This window comes from Ochotona curzoniae, unplaced genomic scaffold (genome assembly GCF_017591425.1).
Source record: "Ochotona curzoniae isolate NIBS_2020 unplaced genomic scaffold, NIBS_Ocur_1.0 scaffold_3208, whole genome shotgun sequence".
NCBI classification, from domain to species: Eukaryota; Metazoa; Chordata; class Mammalia; order Lagomorpha; family Ochotonidae; genus Ochotona; species Ochotona curzoniae.
In genome coordinates, this window is record NW_024467106.1 from 8,160,789 (window position 1) to 8,173,102 (window position 12,314).

The following is a 12,314-nucleotide window of genomic DNA, read 5'->3' on the forward strand; positions in this document are numbered from 1 at the left end:
CAAATTGTTCAATCACCCTCATGCCTTTCCTGTTCCCATTAAAAACTTTCTGCAAGACACATTCGGCACCAGTGAAGTTTCAGACAGACCTCTGCCCACTGGGTGAGCCATTCCACAGATCCGTTGACTTGAGGAGGGGCCCACCTTGTCACCTGGCTCAACCGCTGCTGCTCCAAGGACCAATAGCCTGGCCCCACAGTACATCCCCACTCCCAGTCTTTAGCTTCATCCACTCTCTCCAGGAGTTAAAAGGCAATATCCAAGTGACCAAGTGTGCAGGACTTAGGAGATCAAAAGTGACTGGAGAGCAGAGCTAAAGGAGAGGGTCACTTCTGGAGTCCCGTGTCCTGGGTGCACTTACGAGGCAGGCATGGCTCCACTTTTAGAGGGAAGATGGGGGAAAGAGTGTCCTGAAGTGATCTGCTTTCCAGGACACAAAGCCCTGGTCTTGGTAAAGTTAGCTTACAGAATTGAGGCCACAAGATACCAGGCAGTGTGTACCAGCAGAGGAATCTCTTACACAACCTCCATATATAAATAAGACCTGTGCTTCCAAGGCCCCAGCATATGCATTCGAAGTCCACGTGTACCAATGCACATGTTCATCTGATAGCAAAAGCACGCATGAATGTATCCCTGTTGGCAAAGCCCCCTGCAGTGCCCATGCAGCGTTAATGTCTCCATGTGCGTGCACATCAGGTATTGAGTCCAGCCCCAGCTGGAGGAAGCGTCTGTAAAGGCGGCCCATTGCACAGTTGAGGTATACTTGCTTGTGCAGAGAGTACTACTGAAATCGCCTACTGGAAGGACCTGTTTGGCGTATTTGGAAGAACTCTTACCAGTTCCAAGTCTGTGTGTATATGCTGCACGTGCAGAGATGCCCCGTGACGCGGGAAGGACCACGGTGGCAGAGACGCGCCTGCGCGCGTGTTCACACAGCCGTGTACTCCAGCGCCTGCACACACCCGCGCTCAAGCACGCGGATGCCTACCCGAGTGCACAAACTTGCTTCCCTAATCTGGGACACTTTGTTTCAAAGAAAGTAGGGGATGAAAATATGATCTGAAAGTCACTAGGGTTCATCTAGAGGTCACCCAAGGGGCAGGGGAAAAAATTGTAAGGAGGCTGGAATGTTTGTGCTGCTTGCGCTCTGGGCCGGCTGGATACAATGTGCCTGGGAGAGTTGCGGAGAGCTGCAGCAGGAGAGGGGGCTCGCACCAACTCACACCCTCTTGCCGCCGTGGAGACTGTTCAGGAAACGCACCCTGAGGCTCTGCGCTCCCCGCTGGCCGCTCCCACTGTACAAACGCCCGAGTCCGTTGCCGCGTCCCCCACCAGCAGCCAACATCGTCGCTGCACCAACCCCCAACTCCCGGCAGTTGGCCACGGATCGGCGCCGGGTGATCCCTCTGCGCTAGGCTGGGACATACTCGGATTGGCGAGAAGAGGCTCGAGCACCGAGTCTCGACACGGGCCGCAGGGTCTGGGCGTCCGGGCCGCGGTGTTTCGAAGCCGGTAACTTTGCTAATCCGCCCCAACGGGATGGGAGCCGCCGCGGGCGCAATGGCTGAGCCCTGAGCGCAGAGACTAAACAAGGAGAGGAACAATCTGTAAACACACTTCGTGACACGTGAGTGACATTTACACGGCGCGAGAAGTCGCATCCGAGGCACAGGCAGGGGGTAGGGGAGGCCGGCACCCACGGGGAAAGGGAACCTTCCTAGGCACGGGTATTGGTGGCCTCTTGAGCCTCCTCCCCTAGAAGGCAAGGGAGAAGGGGGAAAGAATCCCTAACCTGCCTTTTGTAGAAGGTGACAGGTGAACGGAATTCGGGTCTGGCCACTCGCTTCGCTGCCTTCCTCCCCGCCATCTGCTTCCTAGCAGACGCGCAGCCCAGGCGCATAATGAGGTAGCAGCCTCCAGCCGGCCACCGTGACTAACTCAGAACAAAAGCGCTCCCTCCACGTCTCTCCCAACAAAAGGGCCACCAGCCCTGGCGCTCCCCGAAGGCTACGGGGCTCCCGGCTGCCGGCTGCAAAGCCGCCGCACGCAAAACTTCCCGGGGCTCCCGGGGCTGGCGGCGCCACCGAGCCTGGGCCACGGAGGAAGGAAGCGCACGCGGTACTGGAGAAAGTGAGGCCGGTCCGGGGACCTGGGGCCTGGGCCGGGGCGAGGGGAGGGCACGGGGCGGGAGTGATTGATCCGCTCCCAGTTCCCGGCGCTCTGTCCCGTTATTACAGCCGGCCAGAGCAGGACCACGCAATAACCTCGGAATCGCCAGCTAATTGACGCTGCGGGCAACTACTTCATTGTGCACGCTGGTTTTATGTCTTCATAGCCGGTGATTGACAAGGTGTAATTAGTCATCGCACTCGGTGATAAACATGGGCACCCTCCTCCCGCGGCATCAGGCCGTGTGTACCAGCAGAGGAAGCGATAGTTGACGCTGATATACCATTAAATCAAAATGAAGACGTTCAGAAGTGTGTGTTTGCTGTGACGCTCTGATGGTTTATTTCTCAAATACGGCACCAACAGATTTACTTGATTTGCAAGTTAACTACAACATTAACTGGTTTTATTTATTTTGCCTCTTCCTTCCTCTTCCTAGACAGGGATGTTGCTCTTGGAGAATCTGAAGACAGTTTGCTTCTTGACAAGCGAGCGAGCGGGCGCCCAGATTTTTTGCAGCCTTTCCGAGCAAAGTCTCCCCTGAGGGAGAAGAAAGGCGGCATTTGGGAGCCACCGGGGAAGGATTCAGAGCATCCAGCAGCCCCAGAGCCACCTGCCTCTTGGGGAGGTCCCCCACTTTGGGCACTGCCAATGGATGGCCTGAAACTCTGAGGACGGTACTGGGGACTGGGGTGGGAGGCAGCTGGAGAGCCTATAGAATAGCAAATGGGAAGAAGGGGGAGGGGAAGAAGAAAGAGGGAGGAAAAAGCGCATCTTTCCTTGCCTGGAATAGCCTGCACTTCTGGAGTGGCTGGCAGCAGTCACAGGACCCGTCGCCTGCCTCCACTGCCTATGCCCAGCGTCTCCTGCCTTCCCAGCCTGCTGGCAACATTCAGTACATTGTAGCCCTTGCTCACCACTGTGTGTGTGTGTGTGTGTGATCTGCTTTTGGACGTGCAGATTGGTCATTGCAGAAACCTGGATGTCCACATTTTTTAAACAGAGGGGGTACCCCTCATTTTAACCCCTGAAAAAAAAGCCATGGACCTTTGAGAGGCCACCTCCAGGGCAGGCAAAAGGCTCCTATGCCAGGAACACCCTCCCCGCCCAGAGAGGGGAATGCCCACATGTTCCCCTCTCTCTAATTTGTCTCCTGTTTGCCCTCTACACAATGAGACAGGACTGTGGACAAGGCCAGCAAAAACTGGGGTGAGGCTGCACACAGCACTGGCAGAGAAGTCTCTGCAGTGAGAATCCTTCCCATTTCAACCAGGAAAGGGGTGTGTGTGTGTTAATAGGCATGAGACAGCAGCCAGGCAGCTCTGGCAGTTGTCTCTCTTTATAAACCAGCACCTTGTCTTGGTCACACCAAACAGAAAAATCCCGCTCATTGCCACCATTGACAACAATGAGTGGGACCTCAGTAGCGCCACAGAGGAGGCTGGGAGTGAGGCTCTGTGGATGAGTTAGGTGGCTGGCAGGCCAGGAGCTCAGGTCCTGTACCTCCTCTCCCTGCAGTGATCTGAACAATTCTGAAACCACTTCCCTGGGCATCAGCTGAGCAGGTTAGGGAACTAACCAGGGCGCTCTCTCTCTCTCTCTCTCTCTCTCTCTCTCTCTCTCTCTCTCTCGGGCCCTGTTAAATGCACTGAACTTAAAATGAAACACAAAGTGTGCATTTCAGGTTTGAACACGATGCGTCACGAGTGGTGGAGGCTGGCAGCCTTTCCCTCCCTCCTGCCTTCCACTAGCAGGTATTAATATTGTATTCCATGTTCTGCGGAGAGGGGTGTACTCAGATGCAATTTTGTCAGGGTTTTTATCTATGATTATGATTCCAGATGTAGAAACTCCCGCAGGAGGCGAGCGAGGGACTGCTGGCATGTGACATGTGTTTTAAGGTGTTCGGCAGTGTTTCTCAAAGTGGTGACAAAATGTTCAATTTTTTCCCCCAGGGAATTGGTAAAGCAAATATGAATCGTGGGTCAGAGACTGTTCACCTTAGCAAAGGGATTGACCAGTATTGATGAGGGTGGGGAAAGTTCAGATCTGAGCCTGCTTAAATCACACTGCCAACAAGATCATTCGAATAACTCAGATCATTCTGCAGGGAGCACCTGTAACGAAAGATACCACAGACAGCTAACTGCTGTGCGTTTCCTAATTTCTGGGAGAAGATGGCAATGGCTCTGGAAGCAAAAAATTTTAAATAAGTATATGTTGCCAAAGGAATGCCAGGATTTGTCCTTCCACCCCCTCCACCCGTCCCAGGCACCACCCACAACCATTCCTTGAGGTTACTTCTTTCACATCTCATCCTGAAAAATATTCAGCCTATTTTGCCAAGCTGTCTATTCTGCAAGCCTTTCCGTTGAAAACATACACACACAAATCAGCAGCACATTCCTCTCCTAGTGGCAATCACACTTTGCTGAAAGGAGAATCAGGAACTGATTTTTGTATGAAAAGCGGACCTGAACTCCTGACGAGCTGACAGCTCCTACAGCCCATGCACTTGACACTGGACAGTTTCCCTGTCTTCGACTGAAAGGCGTCTCCACCGCCCCTCTCTGCAGCAGACACCCCTAAACTCCATCTCCAAGCCCAGGTCTCCTCATAAACCTTTTATGAGGTTCGCATTTCACTAACACTAATCCACCCGGGTGCTCGGTGCGGAGTCCAGTACTGAGCAGGTGGGAGATGGGTGTGGTAAATGTTTCCAGGGTACAGAAAGGGGACTGTAGTTAAAGAGGCTGTACAAGGCTCCCACTCAGTCATCCTCAGAACCCGGGAGGCCCTGGCACACAGATAGCCCCGCTGCCCTGCCCCACCGGCCCCAGGCATTCAGGAATCCAGGCTGGAGAGTGGCGATTTTGGCTTCTCACGGCAAGGCTTCACCACCACCACCAGGCTGCTAGCACAAATCAAATCCTCTCTGCAGGTGAAATGGTTCCTCTCCTGTGAGAGGAGGTGGAACCTGGTCCCTGGGGGCGGTGAGGGGAGGGACAGTACAGTTGGAGGGGAGGGGAAATGCCCAGCAGGACCCCCTTCCCCTTCACACCCCTCCTCCGTTCTTCCCCTTCTGTAGACCAACACTGCCCGGCTCCTTGGAAAGTTAGCATTGTCTCTTTAAGGTGAGGAACGAGTCATCTTCCACATGGGCTTCCTGTGCAAGCCCAGCCCCTCAGCACACCCCCCCACCCCTGCGTTTCTTATTCTGCCATTAATTAAAACAACTAATGTCTCATCCATGATCTTTGCATGAATGAAAATCATTAGGAGTCCTTGCAGGTGTATGGGAAATTCTGTTGGCTTAAGTCCCCACACTTTGATTTCCTATAGACTCATTTTTGCAGGAACACAGAAATAAAAATCGAACAACACAAAAATTAAAAATCTCCTGTGCTTTTGTAATCAAACACGAAGACTGGTTGCAATACGCTGGTGCGATCCCTGGAAGGAGCAATGGTCGGATGACCCCCGTCTCAGGGCCGCATTTCCTATCAGGCAGAGGACTCCCGGGTGGCTAGGCATGGATAGGTCGTCAGACCTTTTTGTGAATCTGTGTTTCTGTTCCGTTGTTTGGATACGCTCATCCAAATTGACTTCTAAGCAACCGTGTGAGAGAAAAAAAAAAAAAAAAAGCAGGAAGGGACAATCAGCTCTCTTTGGAATTTCCCAGCTAGTTGGCCATTTCAGCTTGCATCTCCATTTCTGGGGGCTGCCATAATTAGAGCCATCTATTTTGCATTTACTTCTCTTTGCAAGTACTACATTATTCACTCTTTCCTGTGCTTATTAAACAGTGCCACCTGCACCAAATTCAACAAAGCTCTTCCATCCGTTGGGCCCAGCTAAGGATCCCAGGCCATATATTATCATTAATTGAAGCTCAATTGAATAGTTGACGACACAGGCATGAGTAAAAGCCACACATTTGCCAGGATGTGTTTGTAAAAATGTTTTAAACAACAACCAAAAAAAAAAATCATTTCCCAAATTGTCATCTTTTACAAGCACATCTCATTCTCTCTACAGTAATTCCAGCAGCAACTATCAAATCTTTTCATTAATGAACTCTTCCCTATGTATAACCAAGGTGTCTCTGGACTGGTGTCCTTCATAGGGGCTAGGGAAAGGCAGTCAATAATTTTGTCACCCAAAGCCTTCAAAGCTGACCACCCCAGGAGCCCTACAGCTCTTAGAAGGATTTGAAAAACCAACGATAAGGCTGGAAATCAGAGGATGATTTTCAACAAAACTAACAGATAGCCTGAATCTGTGTGTGTGTGTGTGTGTGAGAGAGAGAGAGAGAGAGAGGAGAGAGAAACCAGAAGCAGAGAAAGAAGAGGCAGAAAATGAATGGACAAGGATAAGGATGCCAGTGGCTACAAAAGGCACAGAAAGTTTCTTGCAAAGACAAGACTCACTCTGAGCTCCAGCTATGTTATAACCAACTCTGTGTCCAGATGCTGGCAATGGGCACATTTTTCAAAGCCTCAAACCTCAATGTGGCTTGTTCTTATAAAAGCTCCCTGCTTTGTTCAAAACACCGCTTACCTTCGGCACTGTCACCAGCTCTGCGTCTTTGAGATTCATTAAGTGATAGGTCAGACACGAGGAGGTGAAAGGGCAAGTACGCCCAATCAGGATGGGTTCATCCGTTTCTAGGTGGATCAACTTTTTTGAAGGATGCCAATTCCAGCGGAATTTATCAATAGGGCTGGATGAGCCGTTCCTGCGAGGGGGACAGTTAGCTAGAAAGGATCGTTCTGTAGACGGAAAAATCTAAAATCTACACTCTGCCTTTTTATGATGGAAAAACAAGTTACCGCCATCCTTTGTATGGCTTAAGTTGTACCGATCTAGGAGGACAGGCTGGTTTTCTTGAATATGATCCTTTCACAAAATAGCCAATAAGGTCGTCACGTCACATAACAGAAAAATTAAAAAGTTTGTTTTCTCTCTTTCGCTCTCCATCCTTTCCTATTGCTGCATCCTCTGTGGTCCACTCTTATTCATTTCCAGAAGACAGAATGAGAGAATGAGATGGGAAAGGGAGTCTGGGAAGAGGAAAGAGAAATTGAAAGGGCAAAAGAGATTTTCCAGGCAGCATCAACTGAATTTTTCCAGACCAATTAGGGATTATCTTTAAATCCCCATCTCCCACCCCCACACACACACTCCCCCACCTTTATAAGTAGATTTTTAGATTAGTGAGAAATTAGTTAATTGGGAAAGGCCCTGTGGCCACTTCTCCCTGTTCTTAACTAGAAGAGTTTTAAGGATCTAAGACTCCCACCCATCCAAAATCATCCCCTCCCTGTCTCTGCGTATCCTGTATGGCTGGGTCAGAACTGTGCTTGCCAAATGGTGAGACCGGCTGGGTCAGAACTGTGCTTGCCAAATGGTGAGACCAAAAGCAAACTCCCTGCCCAGAAGCACGGCTAGGTTCAGGTACAGTGACCACTTTGAGTCCACCTTGGGGAAAGAGGAAAACATTGGGATTTTTTTTTTTTTACTCTATTCATGAGCCCTCCTATAAATGAAATTCATATTGCCCAAGGCATTGGGGGTTGGGAAGAAGGCCAGCATTGGTTTTATTTTTAAAAAGCTGATCAGCCCTGCTCCCCTTTCTCCAAAAGAAATGCAACATGCCAGTTTCTTAACTACCCAATTCTTTAAATCATCTGGGATCTATCTATATTTATAAAACCGAGCAGAAATACTTAACAGCCTGATCAATAACCATTGACCGTCAGAGCACCTCGCACCCTAACATGCACAGCTTGATCATGTATATTTGATCATGGAAAAATTCAAAGTACCTTGTAGCAGTGTTATCAAGCTTCCCATGAAATAGTCTGTCTCTTTCTGTGCTCTTAAAACGAGTGAGAGGTTCCCTCGCTCTCTCCTGCCTGCATTCATCTATCCATCCATTTATCTGTGTGTGTGCGTGCACACACACTACACACTGCAGACACACACACACACATCCCTCCCCTCCTGCAGAATTTACTGCTCCTATATTTGATGAAGAACAAGGTAATTAACTGCGAGGCTATACATCTGGGCGGCACTTCACATCCACGGCAATAATAAAACACTTTTTTCACATTTTAGCAGAAGAAAGGCTAGACCTGCCCACAGATTCAGAGCACCCCAGAGTCTCTCTCTGGGAAGCCTCCTGGTTGTAAATCCTGCCTCCCTCTTAAGTGATGGCATGCACAATTGCACCAAGGGGCACTAAGTTTATCTGTGCAAAAGCATCACTGGAAAAGCTGGTCCCTTCCCAGAGCTTCAGCATCGGCTTGGTGATGGTGATGGTTGGTGGTGTGTGGGGGGAGTTTGTAACCAAGACAGCTGCCTTCTCCACCCTAGGCTGCTTGGCTGCAAACCGGGGCTGCAGCCAAAAGACTTTGTCCTTTGAGGGGCCACAGGCAGATTAAGTGCCAGTGAGACCCCAAGACTGTCCAACTCTACTGCATGCCAACTCTACGGCTCCTGAAAGGATCCCTGCTGTGCAGATTTTTTTTTTTAAAGATAATTTGTGGTTAGGGGCTGTCAGGAAGCTGATTCCAAGTTTTTTCCTAGGTACTCTCAGAGCCACCTAGGCTATCCCAGGGATGTGGCTAGCTGGTATGCCTGCTCTAAATCCCCCAACACAAATCCTCCTAGCCTCTGCTTCAGAAACCACTCCAGTCTCCCAGCCAAAGAAGTTACCTGTAGAACCTCCCATTTTGGGAGTCCCCTGTTCTGGATCCCACCCGAGCCTGACACCAATTATTTGGGGGGGGGGGAAGGCCTTCCTCTACAAGCAGCCAGCATCTGGGCTGAGGCTCCCTCCTTTAAGGAGGAGGAGGGGGGACTTCATATGATAATACGTGTAATATGATATGGAATGACAGAATGCATGACAGTTGCCCATAATACATAGAAGTCAGTCAAAGGACAGAGGGGACATTTGGATAATTACCATCCATTGGCTAGTCAATCACGCGAACAGAGAGAAACTGCACAAAACCCACAATGGAGTTGGGAAACAAAAGAGACCCGAGCGAGGCTCAGGATTAACCGGTCTAAAGCGATCTAAATGCTTTTGTATCTGAAGAACTCGGGCTCCCCGGTCACCCCCACCCCAATCCCAGGGAACTAATTGCGGTGATCAGAGTTAAAGCCCTTTCCCTCCTTTCTCAGCTCTCTTTGTAGACTGCTCACCACGCAGAAGGGGGAAAAATGATTTCTCTCTGTGTGTGTTCATTAAACTATTTTAAAGTTAAAGGGGGTGGGGGAGGGACGAGATGACCCCCCCTCCCCACTCACCATCCCAGTCTTCCAGGACTATGGGACCAGTCTGGGTTGGCCTCAATTCTTTGTTTCAGGGTGCAGTCCCCCCTCTTTGCCCCTGGGAAATTGAATGCCCCATTCACCTGGGCCGAGGTTGGTAGCACCCCTCCACCCCCCTCTTCCCTTGCCCGGAAGCTGCTATCCAGGTTACCGGGGACCTTGCTTCGGACGGCAGCATCCCTAGCCCCTGCTCGGAAAAACTCAGGGGCCGGTTCCTGGTTGTAGACTCGGTGAACCTGCTCACCCAGGGTGAAGCAGGCTAGGAAGGCACCGGGAAAGTGGGTGGGTGAGGTTGGGCGTAAGCCGCGAGCAAAGAGAATCTCCTTTTCCACCAAGGAATGAAGATCCTGGCAACTGGGGAGGGAGGGAGCGAGCACGCAGAGCCGGGCAGAGTCCTTCGACTCGCGGGCAGACAGGCAAAGAGGAGCCTCCTCCGGGGAGACCCAGGCAAAAGGAGCCGGTGCGTTTCGGGAGAATCCGTGGGGATGAGAGACGGGAAGAGAAGTCTTCACGCATAAAAGACAGGGACCGCAGGGCTCTGCGGGCGCCTGCCCTCCAATGCCCCGGTCACCATCACCGGCCACTGTCACCCCAGACCCAGTAGATCCCTGCCTGAGCAACTCTCCCTCGCCCAAGGAGCTGCCAGCCTCGATGGAAGCCTTGCGCGGTCCAACTCCAGCTCCGGGTCGGTGGACCCTGCCCGCGCCTCGGTGCAGTCCCTCCAGCTCCCTCGGGGCGCGCCGCGGCTTCTCCTTACCTTTGCAAGTCCTCCGCAGCGGGCGTGGTCGGCTCTGCGGGCAGCCCCGGGCCAGGGCCGGGGAGCTGGGGGCGGCGGGGCCGGGCTCGGGGGCAGCGGCCGGGCTCGGGCTTGGGTCGCCGGCACGGTGCCCAAGGGGGGCGACGGGGCACTTGGCAGCCCCAGGGCCTGCGTGCCCGCCGCCGGGCCCAGGCGGAGGAGGAGACGCGAGGCGTGGGGGGCCGGCGAGGGGCGCCGGGACCGGGGCCCGGGCCGCAGGGCGGGAGGGTCCTTCCTGGGGCCGGCGGGGCGCTCCAGCCTGCGGGGCCGGCTGGGAGCCGGGAGGCCGGCGCGCGTGAGAGAGGAGCGGCGCCGGCGGGGTGCAGTAAGGGGGAAGCCGGAGACGGGGCGCTCCGAGCCGAGGGGGCCCTGGGCTCGCCCGGGCGCACAAATCAATCAGGGCCCAGCGCGCAGGGGGAGTTGCCCCCCGGGCTGCCTCTGCCCGCTGTCCGTGCGCCCTGCGCTGCCCGCGGACGGCCGGGATGGAGTGGGCGCGGGCCGCGCGTCACGGGCGGGGCTGCGGTCATCCGGCGGCGGTGGTGGCGGGCGCGTGCGGCCGGGGGCGGGGGCGGCAGCCGGGCCGGGCCGGCCCGGGGCGGCGGCGGCGGAGCGGCAGGAGGGGAGGCGAGTGGGGGGCGGCGCCGTGGTCCCGGACCGCCCGCTCCGCCTCCGCCGTCCCGCGCCCGCTCGCGCCGCCCCCGCCCTCGGCTCTGTCACTGTCACTCGGTCAGCCGACGGCCGGTCCCGCGATCGGTCCCGGTGCGCCTCTCCCAGCCTCTCCCCATCTCGGGTCTCCGTCGCGCCGCCCGCGCGCCCAGCGTCCTCGGCTTGCGCTCACTGCGCTTCTGCCTTTCTCTCCGCGGCGCTGCTTCCGACTTCTCTCCGCTCACTCGCTCTCACCATTTTCTCCGCACTCCCCAGCTCCCCCCTTCCGTCTCCCCCGACTCGCCCCCACCCCGATCTCCCCCAGATGGTAAGCGCTCGCTGTCCCTCCCTCCTAAGAATGGGGTTGGAACCGTTTTCGTGGCTCCGAGACCGGGGGAAAAGTCGTTTCCCCCTCCCAGCTCCAATGTCCCTCTTTCTGGCAGGAGTTGTTGAAGCAGCTCTCAGTAGGAGGATGGGGAGGGGGCTGCAAGGGGATGGCGGTGACTCAGGACCCCCATCGCTAAGTTTGGGCTCACTCAGGGCAACAGACACGGGGTGGGTGGGGGGCTCCTCAGATGAGTTTTCCATCTCCAAGTACAACGGGCAAAGTCAGCAGGGGCTTTTCTTCAGTGACCCTAAAGTCTCTTCTGGTGGATACATTCCAGATCTCCCACCGCTAGGTCCTCCTCCACCCCCCCAACCCCCCAGCCAGAGAAGCTCCCTTGGGCTTTAGACCCCTCCAGGCTAGAGTATGGCTTGGGAGTCAGAAGTGGGTCCAAGCAGGTGTCCCTGGGCAAGGCACACCTCTCCTGTGAATGAGGAGCTCTAACGCCTCCCCTTGAGGCTGGTGACCCTTAAACTGGTTTCACTTGTCATGAAGGAGGCAGGCAGGGTCTTTCACCCCCTTGGTTCTAACAGGATGATGATGTTGTAACAACTGTACCAATGCAGTGAGATGGTGACTTACAAAGCAAATAGCCAGGTGACTCCTTCTCTGGGGCTCAGGAAGGGCTTGATCAAGCCCCAGAAACTGAGATGTAAGACTGAGATTGCAAGTGCTAGAAGTGGGAAGGGGCCATGGGAAAGCTGGTGCAGGGAGTGTGGCCAGATGAGGGAGAGAGAAGGCTGGAGAGGTGGGCAGGGCTGGCCCTCAGTCCCTGGGAGGCAGGGATGGGGCAGCTCCTGGCAGGGTCCTTTGCCTGTGGCCCTCCTTAAGCACCATCCAGTTCAGAGCATCCTACCCTGCCTGGGCATCTGTGCCCTCCCCCCCCCCCTCCGGAGAGCACACACGCAGGCTTGGCTCCTTCCAGGCAGGCCTCCAGGAGGCGTCCTCCCCACTGGGCACCTGCTGTCC

The 12,314-nt window shown here is 54.2% G+C and overlaps 1 protein-coding gene across 1 annotated transcript in view; it reads right to left on the bottom strand.

Annotated features, from left to right (window-relative positions):
* The window catches only part of LHX2 (LIM homeobox 2), a 28,537-nt gene extending 18,079 nt beyond the window's left edge, over positions 1-10,458 (bottom strand). Inside the window, exon 1 of the mRNA XM_040962958.1 lies at positions 10,277-10,458. The gene's annotated coding sequence lies outside the window, so the exon portion shown is untranslated. The remainder of the gene's footprint in view (positions 1-10,276) is intronic.
* Between the last annotated feature and the right edge of the window lie 1,856 nt (positions 10,459-12,314).